The sequence below is a fragment of the Crocuta crocuta genome, unplaced genomic scaffold (genome assembly GCF_008692635.1).
Source record: "Crocuta crocuta isolate KB4526 unplaced genomic scaffold, BGI_CrCroc_1.0 scaffold83, whole genome shotgun sequence".
Taxonomy (NCBI): Eukaryota; Metazoa; Chordata; class Mammalia; order Carnivora; family Hyaenidae; genus Crocuta; species Crocuta crocuta.
In genome coordinates, this window is record NW_027529638.1 from 7,188,516 (window position 1) to 7,193,623 (window position 5,108).

At 40.0% G+C, this 5,108-nt stretch overlaps 1 non-coding gene across 1 annotated transcript; it reads left to right on the plus strand.

Moving 5' to 3' along the window:
* Positions 1-863: 863 nt before the first annotated feature.
* On the plus strand, positions 864-998 carry LOC144230145 (U4 spliceosomal RNA). Its single transcript, XR_013334706.1, has one exon. It is a non-coding gene; the product is annotated as a U4 spliceosomal RNA (small nuclear RNA).
* Positions 999-5,108: the final 4,110 nt, after the last annotated feature.

The window sequence follows — 5,108 nt, forward strand, 5'->3', positions numbered from 1 at the left end:
TGGGTGGCTCAGTTGGTTAAGTATCTGACTTCTGCTCAGGACATGATCCCACAGTTCGTGGGTTCCAGCCCCACGTCAGGCCCTGTGCTGACAGCTCAGAGCCTGGAGCATGCTTCAGATTCTCAGTCTCCCTTTCTCTCTGTCCCTCCCCAACTCTGTTTGTCTCTCTCAAAAATAAATACACACTAGAAAAGAAACTCCTAATAATACTATGTGAACTTTTAAAACTGCACCTTTTGGGGCACCTGGGTGGCTCAGTCATTTAAGCCTCTGACTCCAGCTAGGGTCATGATCTCAGAGTGTGTGAGCTTGAGCCTTTGCACTGGGCTCGGAGCCTGCTTCAGATTCTCTTTCTGCCCCTCCTTCCCTCAAAAATAAAGTTATTAATTAAAAACTGCACTTTGCAGAGAAAAATATTGACATCTCTCGTAAGTTTATTCATTTATTTTGAGAGAAAGGGAAAGTGCGAGTGGGAGAGGGAGAGAGAGAATCCCAACAGGCTCCGCCTTGTCCGCAAAGAGCAAGCCCCCCTCCCCTAGCACAGGGCTCGAATCCACCAACCGTGAGACCTGAACCCAAGTGGGATGCATAATCAACTAAGCCACCCAGGTGCCTCAAAAATTATTAACTTCTGATTTCAAAACTAACATATTCTCTTTACACAATATTTAGAAAATACAAAAAAAAAAAACATTTTTAAAGAATCACCCGTGACAACATATCCAAGGAAAACTATTGCCAATATTTTGATATATTTTCTTCATTAATAAGTATTTTTATATGATTAATATAAATCTCTGCAGATTTCATTCTGCAGAGAAAAAATGTAAAACCTATTATATCTTTCATTTCCAGTGCCCCTAAGCTTTACACAGAGGCAGTATCATAGCCAATGAGGTTTATCCAAGGTGCCATTATTGCTAATTGAAAACTTCTCCAGGGGAGTCTGGGTGACTCAGTTGGTTAAGTGTCTGACTTTAGCCCAGGTCATGCATGACTTCACCCCTCATGTGTTCTAGCCCCCCATAGGGCTCTGTGCTGACAGCTCAGAGCCTGGAGCCTCTTTCAGATTCTGTGTCTCCGGTGCTCTTTACCCCTCCCCAGCTCTCACTCTGTCTCTCTCTCAAAAAGAAATAAAACATTAAAAAAAGAAATTAGTAAAAAAGAAGAAGAAACTTTTCCAGTGCTCCCAAATAGTGCCAAGAAATCATCTATCAGAAGAGGCAAATCCATCTCAAATTTCCAGCCTGTGGTTATCAGTCAAGATTCTAACCTCATAGCCCCATATCTCAAGCCCTTGAGTGTTTTCCTTTTCCACTAAATATCAGTCTGTATTTCCATTCTTATAAGGCAAACATGCCTGCATGTTCCCCTACATTCCTAAGTCACTGCCAACTCCAAACAATCTCAAAAGGCCAATCCCATCACATAAACCCCACCCTTCCATCCATCACGAGATCAAATTACTTCGCAGTTAAGTAGAAGTCAACTCCTTAAGAAATCTGCCCCCACTTAGCGCTAGGCATGCATATCCAGTAATTGCCTCTTTCACATTCAGTCTTCTTTAACCTCTAAAAACTTTGTTTCTGAAATATCCCTTTCCAGTGAATCTATAATGGGTTGAGCATTGAACTTCATGTTCAGCAACAGGGAATAGATACTAACAGATATCTACTTAGATTTTATTATGCAGGATCAATTCATTCAACCACAAATATTTATTGAGCACATCTCCTGTTAAGGCACCTATGTTCATGGTTCCTGCCCTAAAAGTGCAACTGGAAGAAATAGACAAACAGAAGTAAGAGCCCAGGTCAGAGTGGATTAAACGCTATAATTCCAACAAAGTGTGACATGCATACAGACTATCAATAAAAGCCTCTTCGAAAGCTATTTTTTCTTTTCCTTTTCCTTCTTTTCTACAATAGTAGCACTAAGATAAAATTGCTAGGAATGAAAACTAGTTATATTAATCAAGACTGAATGTTTTATAGCCAAATCATTTATTTGAATGGGGTCAAGACTGAATGAGCAAATTTTTAAAGTCATACTTAACCACATGGTACAGCTGCTGTGGAAGACAGTTTGGCAGTTCCTTAAAACATAAACAGAAATAACATATGATCCAGCATTTCTTCTCCCAGGTATATACAAAATAAAAAAGAAAGCAGGGACCCAAATAGATACTTGTATACCAATGCTCCTAGTAACACAATAGCCAAAAGGTGACAATAAAGCAACTGTCTATCAGCAGATAAGTGGATAAACAAAACGTGGTATATATATTCAGTGGAATATTATTCAGCCTCAAAAAGGAATAACATTCTGATACATGCTACAACATGGATTAATCCTGAAAACATTATGCTAAATGAAATAAACCATACACAAAAGGGCATATATTTTATGATTCTCCTTATATGTAGTCTCTAGAATGGGCAAATTAATGGAGACGGGAAGTAGAATAGAGCTCACCAGAACTGAAGGGCAGGGAGATGGAGAGTTATTGCTTAATAGGTAGAGTTTCTGTTTGCCATGATGAAAAAGTTCTAGAAATAGGGGTGCCTGGCTGGCTCAGTCGGATAAGCGTCCGACTTCGGCTCAGGTCATGATCTCGCGGTTTGTGGGTCGCTCTGTGCTAACAGCTAGATCAGAGCCTGGAGACTGCTTCAGATTCTGGGTCTCCCTCTCTCTCTGACCCTCCCCTGCTCACGCTCGCTCTCTCTCTTTCTCTCTCAGAAATAAATAAAACATTTACAAAAAGAAAAAGTTCTGGAAATGGATAGTGGTGATATTTGCACAGAGTTATGAATACTTAATGCCACTGAACTTAAAAACGGTTAAAATGATAAACTTCATGTTATATATATTTTACTACAATAAAAAAAAGTCTACAATGGGGCGCCTGGGTGGCTTAGTCGGTTAAGCGTCCGACTTTCGCTTAGGTCATGATCTCGCGGTTCGTGGGTTCGAGCCCCGCGTCGGGCTCTGTGCTGACTGCCAGCTCAGAGCCTGGAGCCTGTTTCAGTCTGTGACTCCCTCTCTCTCTGACCCTCCCCTGCTCACGCTGTCTCTCTCTCTCTCTCTCTCTCTCCTAGAAATAAATAAAACATTTAAAAAAAAAAAAAGTCTACACTTAGATAACAAACTGAGGAATAGTTCAAAATGTTTAAATGATAGGCTGCTTTCACAAGTCTAAATATGATCAAAATCAAATGTCCAATACATGCATTTTAAGGCTATGTGTTATAGGCACTCTCACTTTAGAAAATCTAAGATAAGTGCAAAAATAAATTAAGAGGCAACTGCATATAAAAGAATCTATTTTACAGAGGGATTTATCCAAGCAATTCTTTAAATAAGGAGCTTCCCTAGTAAACTTAAGAGCAGAAATACTCCACTATTGAGAGCGGGAACACTCTCCTGAAAGAACTTCAGGAAGCTGGGGTCCCTCTCCAGTGCACAGTCTCAGATAGGAGACCAGCCACCTGTGTCTTTCTCTTTCCAGAGGAAACCCTGGCCCCTCTCAAGTCTCCCACGAGAATCCAACACTGGTAAGGTGAGTTGGGGGTGTGTGGTTGAGAACAGATAGCTACCTTCCAAGCTAGCAACCTGAGTTTTCCTTTCAGTAGTTCAGCTGCCTTTTCCATCAGACTGTAGACTCGTTGAAGGCAGGATCAGGTTTTCCTTGAAGTATGTTGCCTTGCAAGTATTCCACATGTACTGGGTACCTAATATTATTTACTGAGTGAGTGAGTGAGTGAATGAATGAAAAACTTTAGTGAAATGGCAATGGAAGGTCAAACAGCTCTGAAATTCTAATATGTAGGAAATCTTACTTGACTTATAAAGTTCAAATGACACCTATAATCCTAGAGAAATACTTCTCAAAGCATGAAATGAAAAAAAAATCTGCTCTCAAGTTTATTCTATCTACGAACAAGGCATATTTTCTACTGTGTTTGTAATTCTGCCGTATACCCGTATGTACCACATTCACTGAGTTCACAATAAATACTGTTGACAGAATGAATGACAAGGCAAAAAATAGCTTGCAGTACTTTTCATTTTTTACAAGTGTGGAAAGCATATTAAACCATCTGCTGATTAAAAATATGCGTGTTTTGACTTGCATATGAATCAAATTAACATACATAAATCCAGCATCTTCACATCACTAGATTCACAGCCATCGCCAATGTAATTTTCCATGTTTCTTCAAATTCATCAATTTCAGAGTGACATAATTAAGTTATTAGGCACAAAATACACAGCAATGATATATAACTAAAAGCTAACTTTTGTTTTATTTCAATTCAATGATTGCTTATCCTCTAAAAATAAAAAGGCGTAACATTGTTGAAAATCTAAAATTTTATGTTCAAATTTGCTCTATAAATACCTAATATCACCATGGAAAACTAAAATTTAAGGTACAGAACAGGAACTATTACCTCTCAGTATGATGAATTAGGATTAACTGAAATACTGTATGTTGAACTCTGTATGTTGAACTCTGGCACCTTGCTGCCTATGTAACCCCAGAAACAACTTGCAAACATCAGTTTATACCTGCATCTGCTGGCCCATTACCACCTACCTCTCTCCAAGACCCTGTCTGGAGCAGGGACGATGTTCTCTGAAGTAGAGGAACAACTCTGTATACTGTTACACTAATGAGCCAAGCAACCACGCTGGGAGGAAGAACACATCCAAATTGCAAACCTAGGTCAGACAGAACACGAGGTCTGGGCCAAGACAATTAAGACAGGGTCAATCTTGGGGCACCTAGGTGACTCAGTCGGTTGAGCATCCAACTCTTGATATCAGCTCAGGTCTTGATCTCAGGGTTATAAGTTCAAGCCCTGCATTGGGCTCCATGCTGGGCATGAAACCTACTTTTTAAGAGAAGAGAAGAAAAGAAAAAAGAAAAGAAGAAGACAAGATCAATCTCTGTTGCTCAGAGACACCTGTCCCTTCCTCTTAACTCATCAGTCCCTCAGGATCCACTACCATCTGGAGCACCATTCCAGGACCAAGAACATAGCCCAAGTGGAAACTCTAGCACCTTGCTATCGATATACCTCTGGCACAATAAACCTGCCACC